Source organism: Acinonyx jubatus, chromosome A1 (assembly GCF_027475565.1).
Source record: "Acinonyx jubatus isolate Ajub_Pintada_27869175 chromosome A1, VMU_Ajub_asm_v1.0, whole genome shotgun sequence".
In the NCBI taxonomy this organism is placed as follows: Eukaryota; Metazoa; Chordata; class Mammalia; order Carnivora; family Felidae; genus Acinonyx; species Acinonyx jubatus.
The window spans coordinates 215,061,107-215,088,504 of record NC_069380.1 but is presented as its reverse complement, the minus strand read 5'-3'; the positions used below and the strand labels follow the sequence as shown (position 1 = coordinate 215,088,504).

The 27,398-nt window shown below is 35.0% G+C and overlaps 1 pseudogene; it reads left to right on the top strand.

The window, feature by feature from the left end:
- LOC128315948 (transmembrane protein 179B-like) overlaps window positions 1-26,854 on the top strand; it is a 43,730-nt pseudogene extending 16,876 nt beyond the window's left edge.
- The last annotated feature ends 544 nt before the right edge of the window (window positions 26,855-27,398 follow it).

Sequence of the window (27,398 nt, the reverse complement as noted above, 5' to 3'; positions counted from 1 at the left end):
CAGTGTAATGTTTCTGCCAACTTCTAAGCATGTTCATTTCATTTATAGATTTAGATATTGAGAGAATAATTGAGCTGAGGAACGTCACCCAAACCAAGGAATTGCCCACTTCCCAGGTCAGCTCACATGTGGTGATGGAATGATACAGGGTTAAAACAGTTGTTAGGGACAGAATTATGTACCCTCAAATTTCATGTTAAAGCCCTAATCCCCAATGTAACTATTTGGAGATAAAGCTTATAAAAGGGTAACGAAGGTTAAATGAGATCATTAGGATGGGGCCCTAATCCAACAGAACTGGTGTTTTTATGAGAGCAATATCAGGGATGTGCATGCACGGAGAAAGGGCCATGTGAGGATACATGTGGGGCCCTCTGCAACAAAGAGAGGCCTCAAGAAAAACCAAACCTTCCAACATCTTGATTTAAGTTAAGCCTCCAGAAATTTGAGGAAACAAATCTGTGTTGTTAAACTGTTCAGTCTGTGTTTTTTTTTATGGCAGCCCTCACTGACAAATACAGCTTCTCAGTACTCTTTTATATCTATCTATCTATCTATCTATCTATCTATCTATCTATCTATCTATCATCTATCATCTAGATCTAGATATAGATAGATATAGATATAGACAGATAGATATCTAGATATAGATATATATCTAGATATAGATATCTGTCTATATCTATATCTATATCTATATCCATATCTAGATCTAGATCTAGATCTAGATCTATCTATATCTAGATCTAGATATATCTATCTAGATATATCTATAGATAGATATATCTATCTATATATATATTTAATGTTTATTGTTGAGAGAGAGAGACATAACATGAATGGGGGAGGGAAAGAGAGAGAAGGGGAGACACAGAATCCAAAGCAGGCTCCAGGCTCTGAGCTATCAGCACAGAAGCAGATTCAGGGCTCAAACTCATGAGCCCTGAGATCATGACCTGAGCAGAAGCCAGACGCTTAACCGACTATGCCCCCCAGGTGCCCCGGAGCTCAGTACTCTTGCTCCAACTTTGGGTCACTATGAAGGGTCAGCTCAGCTTCAGAGATCCCCACAGGATCAGTTGAGGCCTGTGACTGTATTATTGTTTACATCCTTCCGTGCTAGGTAAATAGCTAGTAGGGCAATTGCTAGATGGTAAGGTAGTTCTGTTTTAAACTTTTTTGAACATAAGGAACATAAATTCTGTATTTTGGATACTAACCTTTATATCAGATATGTCATCTGCAAATAATCTTCTCCTATTCCATAGGTTGCCTTTTAGTTTTGTTAATTATTTCCTTCACTGTACAGAGATTTTTATTTTGATGGGAAGCCCCAATAGTTTATTTTTGCTTTTGTTTCCCTTGCCTCAGGAGACTCATCTAGAAAGAAGTTGCTATGTCCGGTGTCAAAGAGGTTACTGCCTGTGTTCTCCTCCGGGATTTTAATGGTTACCTGTCTTGCATTTGGGTCTTCCCTTCAGTTTGGATTTCTTTTTGTTTATGGTATAAGAAAATGGTCCAGTTTCATTCTTCCGCATGTTGCTGTCCAGTTTTCCCAACTTTCTTGCTTTGTCTCAGATTAGTGTACCATACAGTTGTGGGTTCGTTTCTGGATTTTCTGTTCTATTCTATTGATCTATATGTCTGTGTTTGTGCCAGTATATACTGTCTTGATTACTGCAGTTTTGTAGTATAACTTGAAGTCTAGAATTGGGATGCCTCCAGCTTTGCTTTTCTTATTGAAATTTGTTTTGGCTATTCAGGGTCTTTTGTTGTTCCATACAAATTTTAGGATTGTATGTTCTAGATCTGTGAAAAATGCTGGTGGTATTTTGATAGGGATTGCATTAAATGTATAGATTGCTTTGGGTAGTATAGACAAACAATGTTCTTCCAATCCATGAATATGGGATGCTTTCCCTTTTCTTTATGTGCTCTTCAATTTCTTTCATAAGTGTTCTACAGTTTTCAGAGTACAGATCTTTCACCTCTTTGGTTAGGTTCATTCCTCAGTATCTTATGTTTTTTGGTACAATTGTAAATGGGATTTATTCCTTGATTTCTCTTTCCATAACTTCATTATTGGTGTATAAAAATGCAACAGATTTCTGTATGTTGATTTTGTATACTGTGACTTTCCTGAATTTGTGTATCAGTTCTAGCAATGTTTTTTGGTGGAGTCTACACCTACAAATAGTGAAAGTTTGAGTTCTTCCTTGTTGATTTGGATACTTTTTATATCTTTTTGTTGTCCGATTGCTGTGGCTCAGACTTCCAATTCTATGGTGAGAGTGGACATCCCTGTCTTGTTCTTGGCTATAGAGCTAAAGCTCTGTTTTTCTCCATTGAGGATGATATTAGCTGTGGGTTTAATGTATATGGCCTTTAATTATGTTGAAGTATGTTCCCTCTAACCCTGCTTTGTTGAGTGACCATAAATGGATGTTCTACTTTGTCAGATGCTTTTTCTGCATCTATTGAATTGATCATAATTAATTCTTATTTTTATTAATGTGGTATATCATGTTGATTAATTTGTGAATATTGAGCTACCCTGGCAACCCAGGAATAAATCCCACTTGATCATGGTGAATAATTCTTTTAATGTATTGTTGGATTCGGTTTCTTCGTATTTTGTTGAGGAGTTTTGCATCCATGTTCATTGGGGATGTTGCCCCATAGCTTTCTTTTTTAGTGTAGTATTTATCTGGTTTAAGTATCAGTGTAATGCTGGATTCATAGAATTAATTTAGAATTTTTCCCTCCTTTTCTGTTTTTTGAATAGTTTGAAAAGCATTGACTCTTCTTTAAATATTTGGTAGAATTCCCCTTGGAAGCCATGAGTCCTGGACTTAATTTTTGATTACTATTTTAGTTTCTTTGCTGGTTGTCAGTCTGTTCAAAATTTCTATCTCTTCCTGTTTCAGGTTTGGTGGTTTATATGTTTTTCAGAATTTATCCATTTCTTCCAGGTTGTCCCATTTGTTGGTATATGGTTTTTCATAATATTCTCTCGATCGCTTGTATTTCTGTGGTGTTGGTTGTTATTTCTGCTCTCTCATTTGTGATTTTATTTGGGTCCTTTCTCTTTTCTTTTGGTAAATCTGACTGTTTATCAATTTCATTAATTTTTTTCAAAGAATCAGCTCCTGGTTCATTGATCTGTTCTATTATTTTTTGTATTTTAGTTTCTATATCATTTGTGTGTTCTAATCACTATTATTTCCTTCCTTCAGCTGGCTTTAGGCTTCATTTTTTCTTCTAGCTCCCTTAGGTATAAGGTTAGATTTTTTATTTGAGATTTTTCTTGCTTCTTGAGGTTGACTTATATTGCTATATACTTCCCTGTTACAACTGCTTTTGCTGTATTCCAAAGGTTTTAGACTATTATGTTTTCATTTTCATGTTTCTTTCTATTTATTTATTTATTTATTTATTTATTTATTTATTTATTTATTTATTTATTTTAGTTTCTTCTTTGATTTCATAGTTGACCCATTCATTGCCTAGTAGCATTTAATCTCCATGTATTTGTGATCTTTCCAATTTTTTTCTTGTGCTTGACTTCAAGTTTCATAGTGTTGTGGTCAGATGAGTGGTATGATCTCAATCTTTTTGTAATTGTTGAGGCCTGATTTGTTTCCTAGTGTGTGATATACTCTGGAGAATATACCGTGAGCACAGAAATAATTCTTAATTAAAAAAAATAAATGATTTTGTGCTATTTGCTACATTATTCACTGGGTGTACACACACACGCGCACACTCACACACACACACACACACACACACACACACACACACTCAAGAAATCTTCCTCTTTACAGTAAGCAGTGTCAAATGCCCATCTGAGCACCCAAAATTTATGACACCTTTTTGCCTGACAGTTTTTTCCAGGGTGATCTTGACACCCTAACTTCTCTTCCATTTCTCCTTTACTGTGACCAGGAGGTCAAACTCCCTAAAGATATTTTCATTTTCTAACTGTATATAATGTTCATTAAATGTTGTCTTTAAGATTATATGCTTGGATCCCTTCGCTCAGGCTCTCTGACTGCAAGAGAGAATATATTTCTCTCCCATATGTGGTCTCATAGAACTCTAAACATAAGTCTGTTGCAGCCCTTACTCTTTTTTAAAAGTTTTTTTAAAGGTTTTATTTATTTTTAAGAAAGAGAGAGAGGGAGAGTGGAGGGGCAGAGAGAAGAGAGAGAGAGAATTACAAGCAGGCTCCATACTGTCAGCGCAGAGCCTAATGCAGGATTCAGTCACACAGAACCATGAGATCATGACCTGAGCTGAAATCAAGAGTCAGATGCTTAAAAAATTGAGCCACCCAGGCACCCCACTACTTTTATCATAATGATTTCTATGTCCTTTCTTACTCCTAGGCATATCACTTACTGTATCACTACCTGAAGTATCTCCCTGTTTGCTTCTTCTCATCCCAGTCCTTCGTTTTCAGTATCACACCATAGAGAGTAACTGGAATCACTGAATGTCTTGACAGATGTGAGTGGAATATGAATTTAGCAGGTATGTAAATGTGAGACTCAACATAAAGCTCGGATGCAGGAACTCTGTATTCATATCCTAGAACCCATGGTACGACAGAAATGATGATGGAGGGGGTTTCCTAAAATTCTCTGATACAAAGTGGTCCTATTTACCTTTAAATTATCTCCAGATTCTCATATCCAAAAGGTTGCCACTACCGCAGAGTGGAGAGTGGCACAGGTTATAAAATACATCATGTTTATTTATTTATTTATTTTTATTTCCAGAATTGTACAGTCTATCTTTTTGAAGTTATACCTATCTTTATTATTTAGGCTATACTGGGGTTAGAATGAACTGTGTGAAACTATTTAGAAGTTTCAACTTAAAGTAACATCTCCTTATCTATAGTGTGATGAATGCTGTAGCACATTCTAAATTTTTTTTCAAATTGATATAAATCTGTATAACTGGATTTCTTAGTGTAAAATATGTACCATCTTTGTCTCCTCTCTACATTAACTATTCCTAGTTAAGAGGACATATAAGCTTTTTATTTCTTAGCAACAAAGAGTCCTATTAATATAATTAAAATGATAATTTAATGTTGTAAATCTTGACTAAGCCAATTTAATGACCTATTTTACAGTTTCTAAAGGAAATCAGTCCCTTTGACTAATCAAATGTTAGCAGATCCAAGTGTTTGTTGTATCAACTATGTGTAACCAGTTACCTAAAACTGCTAAGTAAGCACTTTCAAGAATATCCAAGTACATCATCTCAAGAAACTCCTATATCCAACCCTTTCACAAATGACAGCACACAAGTCCTGTACTGTATGCTAATTCCAAAAGATGCAGATGAAAGGAAAGAGTCACTATACTAACGAACTATTCATTCTTTCATAGCCCCATTGTGGCAATCTCTCCTCTTACTTTATTGGATGCATTATATTCTTCAAAAGAAATATTGATAACATCTACTCAGTGGTAACTCAGACCATGAATCCTAGGGAATTTTCCACATCAAGCAGCATAAAAATTAAGATCTTCTGAAGTTACCTATGTAGTTTTATCAAAAGAAAAGGTGAACTTTATAGGTACATACTAGATGCTATGGACACACTAATTTGAGGGGTAATTACTTCTTTAGGACACAGTTGTGAACTTATTTTCTGTTGGGAATATTTAGAAGTAGATGTAGAAAATTTACTCTTAAATAATATAAAAATTTAAAATCTGTTCAGGAGTTAAGTATTCACCTGTTTTTTTTTCCCCAATAGCTATGCTATATTGTATTTATATATTAACACAGTACAATATTATATATTAAACTGTAGGGATGCACTAAAATGTGAGCCAAAAAAACCAAAACAGCAACAACAACAAAAAAAACAGTACTACTGCAGGCATCTTGAATCATTTGAAGCCATGTTTTTAGAAGTTGGAGTTCTGAGAAATTATCTAATGGTAAGATTCTTCCCTAGTTATTCTTTTCACAAAATATTTGAGAACATTAGGAAAAGAACATAAAAATCGTATCATTGATGTAGATTTTTTAATAGAAATTTTTCAAGTGTGCAAAGTAAATGTGTTCACACAAAGACATGGTGATGATATAGTTTACCAAGATCAGAAATAAAGGTGCTATAAATACTTTATCATTATTTGTGGGTACATGGAAAACCCAAAAATGGAGATGAGTCCAATGATGAATAATGAAGGTAGGTATGTTAAGAAGGGAAATATTAGGCCATCAATTTTATTCTTTTAAATAATGTCAGTTTTCTAAAATACATGTTTGCCCTTATTTATTAATATCAATTTTAGGAAATGATTTTATTTTTATAACTGCATTTATTTCTTGTATCTTTTTGACAAACAGAAATTGTAACTTAGAACCAAGTGCCTCAGCTAAACTCCCAAGGAGAGTAGATTACAGGTTGCCACCCTCTTTGATATTCATATTCTAAGACGCTCAAGAAAGATAAGCCCTGGAATGTAAAACTGGCAAGAACCTCATTTATATATATTTAAAAAAATAAACACATCTCTCAAAGATATAGAGAAATGATTTGCAAACACAAGTGTTTTCTTTTTCTGTGCTTTTCTTTCTCTTTGCTTTTTTTTTTTTTTTTGGAGTGGGGAGGCTAAAAGAAAAGATAGGTTGTCTTTCTCTTTTGGGATTGGGGGAGTCTGAAATTTATTATTTTTAGATTAGTATTTACCTTTCTGATGTGTCTGCCATTTGTTTCTATTTGATAGTAACACTACAATTCTTGTCATTATCATCATTACTAGTTCTTGTTTTCTCTGGGTAATTAAAGAAAAATCTGACTATATAAATAGCTAGTAAGTCTCCAATAGAGTGCAAAGCAAAACAATTATTGGAATTACAACAGGATGAGTTTTAATGTATTTTTTTTAAATTTTGTAATGTTTATTTTATTTTTGAGACAGAGACTGAGCATGAGCAGGGAAGGGGCAGGGAGAGAGGGAGACACAGAATCTGAAGCAGGTTCCAGGCTCTGAGCTGTCAACACAGAACCCGATGTGGGGCTTGAACTCACGAACCACAAGATCATGACCTGAGCTGAAGTCGGACGCTCAACCGACTGAGTCACCCAGTCGCCCCCAAAATTTTTAAAATTAAGTACAGGGCATCTGGGTAGCTCAGTCAGTTAAGTATCTGACTGCTAGTTTTGGCTCAGGTCATGATCTCACAGTTCCCCATGTTGGGCTCTGCACTGATAGCGTGGAACCTGCTGGGGATTCTCTGTCTCCCCTTCTCTCTGCCCCTCCCATGCTCATGCCATCTCTGTCTCTCTCAAAATAAATAAATAAACTTAAAAAATGAAAAATAAAAATTAAGTACAATATTTGCCTTGGGGGAATTACCCTTAAATATATTGATAATGAATGGTTAAAGCAGATTGTTGATTAGCAGTGCAATAAAATTTTTCTTTATCATACATTAATTACACAAACTGTCATGATGTCTTTATGCTTGACCCTGGAGCTTGATAATCTAAATTTTTATCTAACTGTTTTTCTTATAAAGCTCACTGCATTTCTCTTGAGTTTTTGTTAATCACATAAGTTACTTTATATTTACACACTAATCTAGGTGCGTCAGTAAGTACTCAGTTTTCCCCAAATAATTTTTCTCAGATGTGAAACACAATGACACTCATTGCCATTATTCAGTTTCAAAGTCTTATTATGAGGCACTCACCGAATATCGATTGTAATTCCAGTGTTTAATTTACATAGCTTTAATTGTTTTAAGTCATTAAGACAAATACAACATATGGGCCAATTTTCACATTGGTCAAAATGTATAGCTATATTGATGTCAGTTAGGTCTCTGTGAATAATAGACATCTACCTTTGTTTATCTACTTGTACTCTTCCTGGAGAGAACCTCCTCATTGTTAACTGACAATGGATCTGTCCTTTGCAGCTTCTGTCCATAAATGCTAAACTGTTTGTCTTCTAATGAGAAATTTTTCTTTTCTTCAACATCTTTCTGTATTTCTTGATGTGGTTGTAGGCTCAGTACTCTAGTTGTTCCCTTTTATATGCATAGGAATCATTACTGGGACTATGGGGGAAAATAGTGCAATAGGTTTAATGTTTATCTTCTAGTAAAAAATCCTTAAAGTAATTGAAGAAGCCATCACTGAAGTAGGAAAGCAAAGTAAAATATGAGAATACTAGCAAGTTCTCTGGAATACCTCCTTTCGTTTGAGTTAAATACCAGTATCAGTTACTGGGGAAGACTTAGTTTTCAAGTGCTTGTGGAGGCCACAGTTCAGTCCTCCTTCTATGCTGGCGTCTCATGGGATGCATTATTCTTGCTGGATATTCATGTCACTTTATAGCTTTCTGACTGGTCAGCAGCACCTGAAAGGCTCCCTCTCAGCATGGGGAGAGCCCATCTTTCCTCTGGAATACTGTTATGTAGATGAAATCCCCTGATAGATAAAGGTGACAGATTTCTTCATGTGGGTCCATCCAGGTCCTTTTGACTTTGCCTCTGGTTTCTTAGGAAGAGAGATACAGTGTTTAAATATGAAAATGATTATAAGAAGATTCAATTAAATTTAGCACAGGACAGATTCTCAGACCCAAATTTATAGGCCTGTCAAACATAAGCCCAAAAGAAGAGGCACCATCCCTGCAAGCAGGATTACTGTAGTTCTTAATAAAACTAATAGTAAATCTCTAGGCCATTTTGTTAAATTGGGTTTTTTGTACTTGTAGTTGTTGTTTTTGAGTTTGGTTCATCCATTCCATTTGTCCAAAGAACTGAAGATCAGGAAATATGAAAATAACTAATAGGAATCTGTAAAACTTTTGTAAATTTCTAGATTACAGTAGGAATAATCCTCCAATTTGATTCAGTATGCTCTGATACCCCAAAGTAGGAGTTTTATGTATTCCATAATTAAGCCACATTTCTTCCTTTGTACAGGCAGTGATTCTGTGAAATGCAGCTACCACCAGGTAACTTCTAAAGTTGATGGGCAACTTCCTGAAAATACCTTAGGAGTGGACTATAAAAAATTCTGACATATAGAATGTTTCTTAATATGTTTTGAATACTTTTATCTTTTTGGTAGGTACACTAAGAGCCTAGGTACTCAGATGCTTGTATAGGCAACACAACAATTTTAACCAAGCAAATAAAGGCTGTGGTGTAGAAATTATTTCATCAGATAATTCCTATTACTCATTGAATTATTTTTATCCTCTTTCTGTAAGTCCATTTGTTCATTTCCTTTTGTGAATTTTTTTTTACATAAATGAAAATTTTTATTGTGTTAAAAGCGGGGCTTCTAAGTTTGGAGTCTGCCATATTTTGAAGTTTTTCTGTTTTTTAAGTTTGTCAGCAAAATTATTGCCTTTAGAAATGTTTTTCTGCCCTATGTGAGCTCTACACTGCATTACTGATATCTAAGCAGGCAGTTAGTTATAAAGCCTCTCACAAATCAGTGATGAATTTTCTGTGCGACATTTTAGTTCTCATCAAAGTCAAGAATCCCCTATTTTTTCTAAATGTTCCCTGTTGCATGACAGACACCAAACACTCCCAAACACACACGAACTCACTGTGTATGTCTGTATAATAATCTTTAAATCGTAAACCAACAATTTTAGTTCCTATAACTGCCATAAATTCAGCTACTTGTACCTACTTAATTTCAGACAAAATACAAGCTTTCAGTATTTCAAGGGAAATAACCACAGCATTGGATAACTTAAGTTGGCAATTGTTGTCCCAAGGATGTGACTCATAAGTAAATACTGCCATATTCCTGTTCCAAATACAGATATATCAGATAGATCCAGTGAGGGACTAGTGCCTTCTATTAGCATGGTACAGTCATGATCCTCTATTTGATCAGTATCTGGTTAAAACACCAAACAAAACAACAATGAAAAATGCAGCAAGCTTTAGGGAACTGTGTCTCCTAAGTAGATATCAGTATTAGAAAATAATGCTCGGGGCAAATGGGTGTCTTATTCGGTGAAGCAACTGACTTTTGATCTTGGCTCAGGTCATGATCTCACATTTCATGAAATGGAGCCCCATGTTGGCATCAGACTCTGCGCTGACAGCACAGAGCCTGCTTGGGATTCTCTCCTCTTTTCTCCCTCCCATACATGCACACGTGCTCTCTCAGTCTCTCTCTCTCAAAAATAAACATTAAAAAAGAAGAGAAAATAATGCTCATTCATAGCTAGTCTGATAGTGCACTGACAAATGCTGGGTCCTGTGCACTTGTAAGGTAGCAGCTTTCCAGTAACCCATGGGTAGGGCTAGAGCTCTTTACAGCAAGTGTGGCTTGTTGGACTGCTTGGGGCATCCAGGCATTCCCAGTGTCACCTCTTTCAGAAGAAGGAAGAAATATACCATTGATCTCTAGTCCACATCCAAATTTCAGTTAAAATTTCACTAGCAGCACCTTTATTTTCATGACAAAAAAAAAAAAAAGGTTTTTCAGAATCTTGAATTTCTAAGCTAAGAGAAAGACAATAGCAAGTTTAAGTTGTTCAAAATCTCTGCAGTTCCTAGGAACTATCCTAGGATCTTGAGAATTACCTTGCAGTTACTGTGTCAGTGGTTTTGCTGCTTCTGCAAAAGCTGGGATCCACTGTCTATGATATCCTACTAGTCCCCAAATTGTCTATTAGGGTTTTTGTTTAATTGCTTTTTTTTAAATTAGGCTATCCCATTTGCAAGCTCGTAGATTATAACATTGACTGTGTTAATTAGCTGACTCCTGGATTGTAATATTTGCTGCCTTTAACAGATGTCGTAAATATTTTACTTCACTTTGGTAATATTGTAATGTCTAGTGAGGCCTTATGACCCTGTGAAGCAAGAAATTGTAGCCAAATTTGAAGTATATGTTTTGCATTATTATTTCATTTCTCAGGGTATCAGCAGATCATCTACATAGTAAATAAGTCATGGATCCCTCTTGTGGGACAAATTTCTATAAGTCTCCTTATAAAGGACTAGATAAAATAAGAAGAGTACTGAAATCTTGTGGCATACTGTGCCATAAATACTGAACTCCTTCCTAAACAAAAGCCAGTAAGACTTTGAATCATCCACACACTGGACCAGATGGATTTGTTAAATACTTGCAGAACATTTCATCCTAAAGCAGCAGAATACACATTTTTCTCAAGTGCACACGGAACATTGTCCAGAATAGATCACATACTGGTTCAAAAATCAGACCTGAATATTTGTTCTTGCCATTTCTGCATTTGCCAGAGTCTCTTTCTACTATCCATCTTCCAGTGTCCTGGCCTCTTGCAATAATGATATACAGTGTTTGTTTCTTCTTTTTCTGCCTTCAGAGGATATCGGACTAAGGATTATATTGAATAAATAGTTGTAACTCAGCAGTTAATGCTGTGTTTTTGTTTTTATTTCTACTTGTCTCTGTTGTCCTTAAACTGAGTAGCTGCTGCTAATATTTGAGTAATAGTCTGTCTTTGCTACCCTACCACCTTTTCACTAACTTGAGTGTGAATAGTTGTCATGAGAGCACAGGGGAAGAAGAAAAAAAAAAACTTTAGTAATATTATCAGGTGAATAAAGCAGGTGAATTACCTAGGAGGCCTGGGGAGCCTCTCAATGGCATCAGCTCCATTGGCAATTGGAATAGGAAGGGCTGATTTCATTCCTATTAAGGTGAAAACAATGTAGAATTTATAGTGTTGAGTTTTTCTCGGTGTTAGTATTTTTCTACTTAATAGTTCTGTTTACCTTTTCCCAAGTGTCTAGTGTAACTACTGTCCAACTGATCGCCTTCATGTAGGGGCACAGTATTTTATCCAAGTTCTCAATTATTCTCTGATCACATCTCTTTTATTTCTGCTTCATCGATATGTGATGCATTGATGTCGCAAAGGATTTTTGTAGATGAAATTGGGCTAATATATGAAATGAACTCAGAGCTAGGGCATGAGATTCATAAATTTATGTCCCCAACTAAGCAAGTAATTCATTACCAGGTAAAGATATTGTGCACCCATCCCCCTTTGCAGGGAGCTCCAGAAATGAAAAAAACAAAAACAAAAACAAAACAGAACAGAACAAAAACAAAAAACAAAAAAACAAGAACACATTCATCTAAAAGGTCATTCTTCCTTCTTCTTAGAAGTTGATCTGAGGAATGTACAGAAGTAACAGATACAGCAGGATGAAAGAGAGTGGGGACAGTAGGAAAAGGAGGAGAGTTATATAAAGAAAAAAAATAATTTTAATTCTCACCTTTCTATTTTTCTCAAGATTTTCTCCTGGCTATCTAATTTTTAACTTTGCTTTTGGAATGATATACATCACACAGATACCTGCAGTCTATTTATTTTAGACAAATTCCATCGAAGGACTCCCATAAATACCTTATTTCATCCAAATCAGAGGCACCATCCTCAGGTTGCTGCAAAACTAGATTCATGTATGTTTACCTATTCCAAATGTGACAGAAATATATTCCCATTTTTGAGAAAGAGGCATTTCTGGCTTAATATGTTTTTCTACCATCAAAACTAATGGCGGTCTTGACTGGTTTTAAGAACCTATATTACCAATACTTACTTGACCATAAAATCTTGATTTTGGAGAGTGTGTTTTGTCTGGTTCCTATTTCAAAAAGCACAGAGCCAAAAGGGAGACTTTTTATAATTTGAGGTCTCTTACCTGATTTGTTATAATGCCAAAAGACCCTCAGCGGGCCCGCCCAAGTTGGGAAACTGTCAGACCAGTTCCATCCTCATTGTCAAATTGTTGAAGAAATATAATTAAAAATAAAATACCCTGCCAACCCAGTAAACCTACCCCAAAATAAAAGAACAAAATAATCTTTATCACTGAATAAGCATTAAGCCAGACTGTAATGTGCAGCACAGGTAATTTGCTGAAGAGATTATGAAGACCAAAAGAAATCTCACCCTATTAGATAGCCAGACAGACACAATCAATTACATACATGCCATTTTTTATTCAAAGGAACTATAATACTTCATATGTCTTTGCAACAAGCAGAAGTTACTACTTGGAATCAAGTGCCTAGGCTAACCTTCCATTGGAGTGCCACTCTACTTGATGTTCACATTTAGAATAGACTTCTCGAAGATCCCCAAGAAAGACACCCGTAGAATTCATAAGTGGCAAAAGACTCGGCTTTTAAAAATATTTAAATATATCTCAGAGATACAGTTTAAAAATACTGTTTCTCTAAGAAAATGCTGAAAGAAAAGTATACGGAGGCTATCTTTCTCTTTGGGCACTAGGAAAAAATTGAAGATTTTTGGTTTGTGTTTAACACTGCAATATACATATTTGACATAGCTACAGCTAGTGAAACTTTTTTTGCACAAATATGTGCAATATATGGTTAGGTTAGTGATTTCAGTAATGGAAAAAAAATTATCTGATTTCTGATGATTTTATGGCTATGTTCTTGTAAGTTTAACTAAAACAGTATATCATCTTAATTAAGTTTATTATATAAAAATTAAAATAGTGGTTAATAAAACTACTTGTCAAATTCTGATACATATTTATTATTTCATTTACTCCTACATTAGTCCTATCATCTTCTAAAGTTTATAGATAAGGAAATTGGGATTGCTTAAATTAAATAGTGAATACCTTAAAACATTCTTTCAGGGGTAGATAATTGATATTACAGGTAAGAGTGACAAATATGCAATTATAATTCCTTAATGTCCACAGATATCCTCCACTCCCTAGTCTTTACTGTCATGATTTATTACTGAGAGTAGTTGGATTGTTTAAAAAAAAAGAACTGAGTCACTATCATTTTGTGGTTAATCTTGAATAGATAGATGGTAAATCAGTTCCAATTATTTTCCTGGCTCTCCTATGCTATTACTTTAGAAAATTTATTTAAATTACCTTAGATTGACTAATTTTGGCTACAAATAGGTTAAACAATGTCTGCATCTCAGAATACACTTGATATATATTAAAATATGTTAATGTTCCTGAAACATTTTAAGTGCTCAATAAATGTCAGTTTCCTCCCACTTAATATTTAATCAATACCACCTACCCCCATACCTGACCAGTCTCATTTCAAGGTAGTCATCAGATTAGATTTTCAAGTCAGGTAACCTTCTATTCATAAGGTTATCTTTCTTTTATTCAACAAAATTTAAGTTTATTTATTTATTCTGAGGCAGAGAGAGAAAGAAGGTGGGGAAGGGGCAGTGAAAGAGGGAGAGAGAGTGAATCCCAAGCAGGCTCCACACTGACAGTGCAGAGCCCAATGCAGGGCCCAAACTCACGAACTATTAGATCATGACCTAAGCTGAAATCAAGAAAGAGTCAGGTGCTTAACCGACTGAGCCACCCAGGCACCCCCTCTTCTATTCAAAATATAGCAGTAATACTACCTATTTGGGGGCCTGCAGGTGTTTTTTTCATATAAGAAGGCAGGTCAAATAACATATTCTCATTTGATTCGTCCAGAAGCACAAAATCTTTGATATTTTTGTAAAGTATAAAGAATACACATTTAAGGTTTTTTTTTTTTTCTTTACTCTTTCAGGGCAGAGTTATCTAAGTTATTTTCTGTGTTATTATAGTTGAACAATCCTATATGAACGAATAAACTAGGAATTTCTTTAGTTGAGGAAAAAGCTGAATTAACCATGGCCCCTCTTTTTCCTGCAACACCTTTTTGTTGATCAGTTCATCACTGACGTGATGCTTTATGTTTCATGATATTCTCATGGTCCTCATGGTGAAGGAATCAAACTTCTTCCACTAAATGCTTCACCATGGATGTATAGACTCTCAACTTTACGGTACAACATGAAAGTTAAAATTTAATTTCAGCCATTTCTTCTTTTTGGCAAAAAAAAAATGTTGGAAGGGACAAAGACGTGTCAAAGGGCACAAGCTGGTTATCTATAAGGAGGTTTTCTGGCATCAGCTGCATGCCACTTCTAGTTACACATATATTTGGTACAAATTTAGACACATATGCATACCTTAGGAAAAAAGGAAATGAGGTGTAAATCTTACTCAGAGAAAAAATATACCATAAGGAGTTTTGTGAAGACAGACAGAACTGATATCTGGCGACAAGTTGGCATATCTGCCTCAAAAATGATATTAATTTGTTCTTGAAATGACGTTGTATCCAGTACTTTATATGACCACTTCTTTATTATTCATCTTAGTATACTTATGGCTTTGTTAGGGAACTCTCCATGTCAAACCATTTACCTTATCATTCACCTCTTTTTTTTTTTTTTTTTAAGTTTATTCACTTATTTTGAGACAGAGAGAGCAAGCAAATAGGAGCAGAGAGAAAGGGAGAGAGAGAATCCCAAGGAGGCTCCCGCTTCTCAGGGCAGAGCCTGATGTGGGGCTCCATCTTACCAACCCTGAGATCATGACCTGAGCTGCAGTTGAGTCAAAGCTCCACCGACTGAACCACCCAGGTGCCCCTGTCATTCATCTCTTACCCTATCTTAATTATTTGCAGAATATGAATAACAGACTCATATTTTCCAAATGGTTATTCAATGATTCATTCATTTTGTTTGCTTTTTTGTCCCTTCTCAAAAGAATGCAGGCTTTCTGGGGAGAGAATACTGTCTGTCTTGTTCAGAGATGCATTTCAAGATCTTCAAATAGTGCTTGGCATATAATAGGCATCAAATAAACACAAGTAGTTGGGATACATGCGTATAAAGTCAATTATTTCTAAGTATTTTTAAACACCTCAGACTCCATAAAAACAAACTCCTACCTATTTTATCCCTTAACCACCTCAAGTATTTTGGGAATACATTCCATTAGAAATTATAAATATATTTCTATTATATGATGAGAAATTTAATGGTTTTGCACACTCCTACCTTTGAAAATAGTGGAAACAATACAGACAAAAGAAACCATGAAAAATTATATAATTGCTATGAAAACAATTTTATTGTCAGAATATTAATTCACACACAAGAGAAAATGATACTTTGAGGATACGTAATGCGTTTTTTCATCAAGCTCAGAAACTGCTCCATTTCAGCATAAAGACAACATAAGCTTAAATTTAGTTGTAGCTAATAGAGCATTTTGCACAACATTAAGGCTGCAAATGCTTTTAAGAATTTTGATGCTGTAGTACTTTTAAGCAACTGTGATGCAATTAATTTCTACTCGGCATGGGCAATAGGCACCATTCAGGCACTTACACAGAAAATATAGAAATTGTTAACAAAGTAAATTAGAATTGAAAGAAACCTGTAGTAAAGGAAAGCCATTTTGGTTTGCATGATTCCACAGCACAACTTCTCTTGATTCATTTCCAAACTGATAAAAGTAGAGAGAAAACCTTACACAAGACCTACAAACCAGGTTTTTTTGATCAAATTCCAATGGTTGTAACTAACCCAGCATCCTATCTGTAGACATTATTTTCTTGAAATTTGGTGATTTCATGATTCTGTGGCTAACTTTAGAGATTATTATACTGTGTAAATTACCTCCTTGATGTAAACTATTTTCTTTCTTTAAGCCTGCATTTTTCTTATTTTAGTTGGTGTACATCATTTTTTTTTAGATTCAAGATGAGAGGGATAACATCCCTGCCCCTGTTTCTTCAACTTTGGTAATTCCTTTATAGATTATTGACATACTACCCAATTTCCATCAGTGTCTCACTTGTCTTTTAAAGTGATGCTATCCTCTGGTCCGTATAGCCTATTTTTTAACTTTTGAATCTTCATATGAAATACGTGTTGCCATACTGTTTGATTTTTATTTTTCCTAATTAGAGTTGGAGGTCTTGAAACATTCAAGGGTATATTTAAAATATTTCAGAATAAACTGCTTCAGGTTTTAAAGGGTTCAGTACTTGAGAAAATGTGAATTTACTAGTTCAGTTGTCAGCACCTTTTTCCATTACATAATTTTTAAAAATATGATATATAATAGTAACTCTGTCCGAATTAGGGATTCTTTGTGCCATTTTAAAGTGGGTGGTTTCTTAAAAATGACAAAGCCTAGTGGGAAACATTTCAAACTATGGAAAGCAGCTTCTCTGGTATGTTTTGTTACAGGGCACTTCGGATCATTTGCCTGGCTCTATCTCTTTGGTCACTTCCTCTAAACAAATTGGATTTCCTCGAGGAGCTTGGCCTGTGTGCAGCTGATAAGTAGTGCGGCCGGCTGTACTCGTATTGGTATTCCTCCTAGAACTTTGACTTGTTTCTTTTCATCCAATTTTCTGGTTGTTATAGTTTGCACTGATGTTTTTCCTCTTCTGCCTCTCCTTTCCCTTTCACTCAAATACAATTTCTTGTCCTTTTCTGTGCTTAAATAATAAGTTGCTTTGTCAAGCAGTACTAATATGCTGTCTCTAGTCACATTCCTTGGAGTGACTCATCCTGTACAAAGGCATTTTGTGTTGCTTGCCTCCAAAAATATAGGTAAATAACTATAAAATCTGCAGGAACGTGGATTAGAGTTTAACATAAGATGCAAAAAAAAAAAAAAAAGCCACATTAACTCCATAAGATTTTTTTGCATTTCTGCATTCAGTAAATTAAACTTGTATTTGAGGTTACAAAAATCATAAGAGATTAATGTTCCCCAGTTCTTGGATCTATAAATTAGGAGGAACCGTGTGTGATTGTAATAAACAACAACCAAAAAGCTCTCCAAAGAAAAGTGCATAAAAATGAGCATGCTGGCAAATCTTATCTATGGCTTGTCCTTTATATTAATGAAGTCCCTAGGATGAAGAAGGTAGAATGTTTGGAATTGGCAATTCTGGTTATTATTTGACGTATTTATTTGAATTAATAAGCGTAGAAACAATTTCCGTCAAAGGATTTAAAATAGTAATTATAAACATTGCGTTATTCAGCATAATGCTGGGATTGATGAGGGTAAGTAAAGGTTACATGTAAACCTTTCATAATGTTTAGAATCAACTCCATAGGTCAAATAAATTTGCATTAAAATGTGTAATAAATAATTTAATACCAAAATACAGTCAAAACAGTAAAAAGGCCAAAGCTTATCCTTTGTATATGTGAATCAATCTACTGCAAGAGTGTGATAGTGACTGATTCAGTTCTATGCAAAGTACTTTCAATCCAGAATAGAATTAGCTTAAAAACCACAATATTGTGCATTTCAAATAATGAAAATATACACAGCAATGAATCACAGGATAAAAATATATTTTGTTTGTTTTATGTGCTTATTTTAGATTATCTAAAGACAAGCCACATATACTAGCAGAGATTGTTTAAATAGTTTAATCAACCAGAACCAAAATATCTTACTTTTAAACTAGGCAATTTTCCAAAGACTATAATGCCAGTGAAATATTGGTGTGTCAACTCTACTTTTTCCTACAGGGTAACGTTTTCGTAAGCCTGATAAATTGTATCATTAAAGAAATTGACCTAGATAATTATTTTCTGGCTCTTTTTTATGCTACTTTCTCTGCTATGGTACATAGATGGCAAAATTTAAAATTTAGTTAACCTCATAATATTTAAAAAGCAAATACAGATTTAATTCAATTTGTTCCTTCTAAGCAATTTTCATTACATACTCACTGTAATTCTTTGCACTAATATTAGAAAGAGCAATCTAGAATAAAACATACTGATGCTTGTCCAAATGCTTTTCAGGCTTTGAGAATTGTAGTTTATCATTTTGAGTGTTAAAATGCTAAGAGATTATAAAAAGGAAAAATAAAAGCAAAAGACTAAACAAATAAGCAACAATAAAGGAAACCCTGATTTTTTAAAAAATGAGATATATTGGGGCACGTGGGTTGGTCAGTTGGTTAAGTGTCTGACATCGGCTCAGGTCCTCATCTCACAGTTCGTGGTTTCGAGCCCCATGTTGGACTCTGTGGTGACAGCTCATAGCCTGGCGCCTGCTTTGGATTCTGTCTCTCCTCTCTCTGCCCCTCCCACTCAGGCTCTGTCTCGATCAAAAATAAATCAACATTAAAAAATATTTAAAAATTGAGATATAATTGACACATACCATTATATAAATTTAAGGTATATGTCATGTTGATTTTTTTAAAAAGCTTTTTTGAGAGACAGAGCATGTGCACACATATGCACAGGGGGTGGAGGAATGGGGCAGAGAGACAGCGTAAGAGAGAATTCCAAGCAGACTCTGTATTGTCATCAGGGATCCCAGTGTGGGGCTCAATGCCAGGAATCCCGAGATCATGACCTGAGCCAAAATCAAGAGTCAGAGGCTTAAGTGACTGAGCCACCCAGGTGCCCCCATGTTGATTTCTGTGGTGGGAACAATTAAGATCTAGTCTGTTAGCAACTTTGAAATTTATAATATAGTATTATTATCTATAATCACTATGCTTTGCATTAGATCCTCAGGACTTCATTATCTATTGTTTGCAAGTTCGTATCCTTAAACGACAGCCTCCCAATTCCTCCACTGCCCAGCCCCTAATAACCACCATTCTACCCTGTTTCTATGAGTTCTGCTCTGCTTGAGTTAGATTCCACGTATCAGTGAGAACATACAGTAATTGTCTTTCTCTGTCTCACTTATCTCACTTAACATAATGCCCCCGGTCCATCCACATTGTCACAAATGGCAAGATTCTTTTTTTTTTTTTCCCTCATGGATGAATAATATTGCATTGTGTGTGTGTGTGTGTGTGTGTGTGTGTGTGTGTGTGTGTACAGCACATCTTTATCCACTAACCCACTGATGGATACTTGAAGTTGTTTCTATATCTTGGCAATTGTGAATAATACTACATTAAACACAGGAGTGCATGGGTCTTTCGATACCATGAGAGAACTCTGATTTTTAAACAAGTTCTTTTATTTTTTTAAAAGGTGTGTTTATTTGGGGTAGGAGGGGGAGAGAGAGAAGAAGAGAAAATCCCGGGCAGGCTCTGCACTTTTAGCACAGAGCCCAACGTGGGGCTCAAACTCACACACAAACTGTGAGATCATGACCTGAGCCAAAATCCAGATTTGGAGCCTCAACTAACTGAGCCACCCAGGTGTCCCTAAACAAGTTCTTTCAAATGATTAGGTAGTTGGAAAATGCCGTATTCTTAAGGGAGCAAATAAACTAAATGTCTGCTTATACTACATCAAAGATTAAACTATTTGTGTACAATCTGCCTATATAAATGTTGTATTAGCTTTTACTTTTTGAGCCTACCAATTTAAATTTTTACCCCAAATCTATAACACAACTATATATAACAGATCACTGAGACTACTTGAAATTTATTTTCAGTCACCAAAATGTATTAAGTACCTACTTTATGTCACATGATATGCCAGCCTTTAGTGATAAAGCAGTGTGTAAGATTTTTTTTCCCTAACTCATTTAATTTTCTGTTCAGTGCTGGGGACACAATATTTCTGTTTTCCAAAAATGAAGTTAAAACTACAGTAAATAAAATGATAACCTATGGAAGCACCAAAAAAGTGGAACTAGGCTCATTTGAAATAACAAATGATACTAAATCTGAGGCTGTGAGGTGCAGGAAAAGGATTGAATGATCATTCACAATATAGAGAGAGGATGTGCAAAGTCCCTGCAGCAACAAAGACCATCAGAAAAAGGGATCAAAGAAAGCAGCTAGAGATTAATGAATGAGGCAGAGTTCCATGAAATTAAGTTGAGATGAAGCAAGAGACTTTCTGCTAGGCATGTTGAAATTCATTCTACATTTAATAGGAATAGAGTGGTATTAAGCGAGAGAGCAACAAGAATAAATTTGCTTTTTAAAAATATCACTCTTGGGGCGCCTGGGTGGCGCAGTCGGTTAAGTGTCTGACTTCAGCCAGGTCATGATCTCGCCGTGAGTTCGAGCCCCGCGTCAGGCTCTGGGCTGATGGCTCAGAGCCTGGAGCCTGTTTCCGATTCTGTGTCTCCCTCTCTCTCTGCCCCTCCCCCGTTCATGCTCTGTCTCTCTCTGTCCCAAAAATAAATAAATGTTGAAAAAAAATTTAAAAATATCACTCTTGCTGTCATTTGGAGAAGGGAGCAGAGGTGACAAGTTTAATGGCAATGAGGAGATCATTTAGGAGTGTATTTAAAGGGTCCAGATGAGAGATGATGGTATTGTGTTAGAAAGCAGAAAATACCTGCCCAGATGGGCAGCTTAAATATTGTTATATTGTAAAATTTATGCAATCCACATATTACACTTTAATCATGTCTTTTTTAAAACAGTATATACTATTGTTTTCTATTATACTAAAAATAAATATACTTTGCAGAAATAGATTGTTATGGCAATCTTTAATGTAAACATATTTTGAAAATTGAATTATATTTTATGTAAGCCAGAAGATCTAGTATATGAAGAATATATATTTAAGGCTATATGTGTGTGTGTGTATATATGCACATATATATACATATATACTTAAAATGTACATATTAGTCTTAGTCTATCAGTGTAAGTCTTACATATATATTCTCTTTTATATATATTTTACATAATTTATGTAACATGCATTTTAATAAGTTTTTTAAATTTTTAAAAAAAAATTTTTTTTTTTTGAGAGAGAGAGAGTGTGAGCAGGGGAGGGGCAGAGAGAGAGACACACACACAGCATTCGATGCAGGCTCCAGGCTTAAACATATTATTATATTTATAAAGATGTAATGGAATTACATAAAGTTAAATTAATGATAGATATGATTCATACAGTAAATTCCAGATTTTAATTTCTTAATTTTACCTTTTCCATACAAGTATTATGTATAAGAACTTACAATATTAAAGTATTTGATTATTCATCTGTCAATGTTTAAAACAAATTTGGCCATTTATCTTTTTACCTGGTGTTAGAGTCTCCTTTTTCAATGATATAGTTCAATTTTTTAACTTCAGAAAATTTTGTTTTGAATCAAGTTTTGATTCTTTGTTTTCTCCAAATGTTTCTGTGTGGGCAGATGTTTTTGGGATAGGAAATATTAAATTTTCTTTCCTTTCACAGAAAGTTTGAATTCTTCATAGATGCTTAAGCCTAAAGTTTTATGGCAGGTGAAAATTTAAATATAGTTCAGGTTTAATAATGTCACATAACCTCCTTCCTCTTCTCTAATACTGAATCACTATGAAAGGGCTCTAATTTGACCAAGTCATCACGAAATCTCCAGGAAGGACAATAGTGTGGCATTTGGGGGTTTTGATTATACTTCATTAATTTTACCCAGTTATTACCATATGGTAGTAAGAGGATCTTTTCAGTGCAGTAATACAAAATGTGGTGCTAAGAGGTCTATAACACAAATAAAGAATATTCTATTTTCTAAGTAGTTCACTCTCAAAAATTTAAGAATTTACTGTGGAATTTCCATGATTGGATGCTGCTTTACTGCCATCTGGCTTCATATACAATTAGCAGTGGAAAATTTGAAGGAGCAACCATACCTTTTTGAGTATGCATTGGACCATTTTGAATAATGCAAGCCAAATTTCCTCTGTAAGACCCTCTAAATATTTGAAGAAGGGTATCGATGTTTTTAACTTTCATGTGCCTTCACTGAGTCATTGAATATGAATATTGTTAGTTTCTCTCCAAGAAATATTTTATATTCCTTTATATTTAGTATTCATTTGTAATTTAAGCTTATCCTTTTTAAAATATGATATATAAAATTGTCTACAACACTCCAGAATCAATCAGCATACGACACAATATAGCGTGTTCATTAATATTTATCTTCGGAACTCTACTGAGCAATCTAAAACTTGTTAATAATTGTATCACTTACATTTAAAAATTGGCTTATAATTAGTATGGAAAAATAAGTAAAATTATTCTTCTTTAAAATGTATTTAAATATTAATGTTTTTACATAATACGTATAATCATTTTAAAAATTTGTTTCTCAAAGCTCACTCTCTCTTCTCTTTGTTTCTTTCTCTTCCTGTGTGTGTCACTCTCCCTCTCTGTCCCTGTACACACACTCAAATACATGAATTTTTAATTACCAAAAGGATTGTCTTACAGTAGTATAACCGAATTATCAAGAACTGAGTCTTGACAACACATTATCAGTCAATAAACCTAACTTTTCTTGATAATGAATTGGAATTCTTTTATTTAAAAAAATGGTTTAAATTATATTTTTATTTGGCACTATTTAAATGATGCAAATATAAGCTTGTTCACAATTAAATTTCCCCTTGGTAAATATAAACATGGGGATTTAAGTGAGTAGAACTGTAAGGAATATGAAAATTAATTAATCCTGAAAAAAGGAACAAAACTTTGCTATTCTGTATGTTCATGAGCAGAATAGGTGTAATTCTTACTTTATATTATCAACTAAATTTTTACCTTAAAAATAAGTTGAAGTACCACAACCTTATATAAAGTGCATTTTTCCCCCAAGACAATATGATTAATATGACAAATATTGTATATGACTTGTCTTATTTTTCATTCTTCTTCTTTCTTTGGTTAGCTCTACTGTAGCTGTCTTTCTCAACATGCCAGTGAAAGAGTTCTTACTAAGGGCACCAGCACTGAAATCTTATACAATATTAATCCCATGTTTTCATCCTAATTTGCCGCTTAGCAGGATTTGACTGCATTCCATCCTCAATTCCTTGAAAAACTTCCAATCCCAGACATCAATGACAATAGAATATCTTGATTATTGGCTTTATTCCCCAACTACAGCTGAGGCTTTCCTTCTAGGCCTCAAAATACTAGACTGCTTTAGGGCGTCAGCTGGGCTTTTTTTTTTTTTTTCTATAATGCCATCCATCCTTAAGGCTTTGAAATATCCTATATTCTGGTGATTTGCAGATTGAGAGCAACAATCTTGATATCTCCTAGGAGTTACATACTTATATGTCCATATTTCCAGGTTACCTAGAATCTTCTTTTGGAAATGTAATAGTTACCTGTATTTTACATGCATGAAGTAGGATACTTGAACTTCTCTCTTCCGCTTCCTTTCTGATGAAATGGATCTGTTGATCCATTTTCGTGTTATAGAATCAGCATTCTGTTACAGCATAAAAATTACCCTGGATGTATCTGTTTATGTACTGCCTTCAGAAAATTCATTTTCTTGGTTCTATCTCCAAAATATTTCCCAAATGAGCTTAGTCCCCTCTGTCTCCACTAATCCTATTTATTATACATCCATTTTCTCCTACTTAGATTAATACAAGAGCCTAACAATTAGTTGGATTTGGATTGCTGTTTTAAATAGATTCAATCATGTCAGCCACCTGATTAAAATTACCCAAAGGCTTTCTACTGGAATTTGAACAAATCCAACCTTCCTGTCATGGTTTAAAAATCTGATACCTGCCTCCTCCTGCAGTAACATCTCTGTAACCTTCCTTACCGTGTTGTAGCTACATTAGCATTCTTCTTCCTTCTGGTTATGTCTGCTTTCTTCCCATCTCTCAGTCTTTGTTTCTGCTGTTTCCTCTGAATGGGAATGTATTTCCCTAGGATGTGTATGTGACTGGTTCTTTCTCATCATTAAGCCCTAAGTTCAGATGTTACCTCATTACCCTGATCATTCTATTTAAGGTAACTTCCCAGTCACCAGTTTTCTCATGCTAATTTATCACCATATTGATCACTCTCTGAAGTATCACATTTATTTTGTGTGTAATTCATTTTCTGTATCCCTGACTTTCAGACTCATACTAGAAAAAGAAGCTCCATGGTAGGCAAAGCCTTCTTTGTCTTGCTCAGTTATATATCTCCAGTGCTTACTACGTTGATTGACACAATCGAAAATTATGGGTAAATATTTCCCCCAGTAAATATTGGTGAAATGTCAGCCAGTTAGGCTGAATAACAGATGAACAACTTAATTTCTCAGAAATAAGAATAAATTGCAACTTTATAAAATGGTATTATATTACTTAAACTTTTTAAAAATTATGTACTTATTGGGGCACCTGGGTGGCTCAGTTGGTTAGGCGTCCAGCTTCGGCTCAGGTCATGATCTCAGGGCTTGTGAGTTCAAGCCTGGTGATGGGCTCTGTGCTGACAGCTCAGAGCCTGGAGCCTGCTACAGATTCTGTGTCTCCCTCTCTCTCTGCCCCTTCCTTACTCATGCTCTGTCTCTCTGTCTCTCTCTCTCAAAAATAAACATTAATTTTTTTTTTAAATGTGCTTATTAGCTTAATGACTTTCTTGTGCCAGACATTAGTGACACGGTTTACCTCAGTTGACCCCATGACATTGACTTTGTGAGGAAGATGATACTGTCTTTATTTAATGTCTCAAGGAGTAGTTACAGAGAATTTAACTCATTTGTGGATATACTCCTATTAAGTTATGCATCAGTTATGGACTGAACTTTGTCCTTTGATATAGAATGTTCACTAATAGAAAAACTCACAAGGCTTTCAAAATGCTATTTTGTGTCAATGTCATCATTAACTATAGTCACCATTTAATTTTTGGGGAAGTCTTATGTGGTGGCAGGCTTATGGCTTTTCCACATTGCAAAAATATGACACATTATAAGGAAAACAAAATACATTTTTAAAATAATGAAATGTGAAATAGCCTTCATCTGTGTCTTTATTTTTATAACAGTCACTATTCAAGAAGCTATTATAGATGTTATCAAGCTCATACTTCATTTTGACATGTTAACATTATAAGTATTGATATAGAAATAAATATGTCATGAAAACAATAAGCCACATTCTAAAGAACTATACATTGAACCTATTTTCCTAAAAACAGAAGAAACTTATCATAAAATAGCCAGTTACTATTCAGGTTGAGAAGGGATCATATCCCTTACAAAATCGTTACCATTAAAACTTAAAAAAATACATTTTGAGCATTGATATTAACATTATTAACAGCAAAAATATCTAATTCTGTTAATTATTCAATTTTAAGTTAATTACTTAACAAATCTAAGTTAAACAATTTAAGAATTTTAAAATATAAATATAACTTTGTTTTGAGTCTAAAATTTTTATGATATCCATCATATTCTAGAAAAAATACTCTGCTCACCATTACACTTTGCATTATGCAGCATTTCAAGTTCTTACTCTTCAAAGCCTCCTTCCTGCGTGGGGCCATGGCAGCTGCGATGCTGACCTGGACCCAAGGTTCCTTCAGTGGCTGCTGTCCCCTGTATGGCACGGTCACCCTGAATGGCTCCTCCCTGGCCTTATCGTAATCCTCGGCCCCATCCCTCTGCTACTTTGCGGCTGGGGTCTCTGGCCTCCTGGCCCCCCTACTGTCTCCTGCTTCTGATCTTCTTGGTCTACAGCAACTGCATCGAAGACTTCCTCAGAGGCCCCTTAGGACTCCGCATTGCACTGGCCATCCTAGCTATAGCCATCTTCCTGGCCTTAGTGCCTGTATCCTTCCATTTGGCACTCATTCTCTGCAAATCTGTCATGTCCCTGAACATTACGATTAGCTACTCTGAAGCCCAGAAATCCACGGACGTCCCCTGAAACTGCTCTGCAGTTTTGCTCCAATCCACACAATGTTGATACCTCTTCTTAGGTGAATCTTGTATTGTGGTGCATGGTTTTGGTGCTGCAGGTGGTGCACTGGAAGTCTGAAGCCACCCCTTACCAGCCTGTAGAGCGGGGACCCTGAATGGAGCTCTGAGGCAGATGCTTTCCTTGGGCTACTTCTTTCCCGTTCTTGAGAGTAACCAAAGAATGCTTCCTGCAGCCAAAGACTCTGCCCAAGTGCCTGCAATCCTCTTGCCCCTTCATGGCCCTGTTTATTCTAGGCACCGTTTTCCCCTCCATGAGGGAAACATGATGGTAGTCCCCTTCCACCTCTTCCTGTAGCTGTTTTTGTAAAAAATACTACATTACTTTCTTCAACAAACAAACATCCCCCAAAACATATTTGAGATTAAAATTACAAATAAATAATTATAAGAGAAATAAATGCAAAACATAAGCAGGCATGATGTTCTAAGGAAATAAATTTGCATGCAAACTTGTGCCCGTGAACATGACGATAGAAATGTACATTTAAAATATTTATTTAAGGAATTTAAATATTGTTATAACACTGTGGTTCCCAAATGCATTAAAGTTACTTTTTACCAGCCCCCCCCCCAAGCCTCAGTGAACTTAAAAGGTGCCCAGGGTATTCTAAATTTTCAAAGGAAATAGAGACATATGTCAAACATCTAAGCTAATATATTAAGTCTTTCAGGTTTAACTGCTTATTAAATTAAATAAACCACGTCCTTATTACAAAACAGAGCATGTTAAGTTTTGTATTTCTTTTAATACTAAAGATAGTCTGAAAATCTTACCCACTAAAAGGCATGAACTTAAAATATTTAAGAAACTCTAACTTGCTTGTCATTAGAGAATA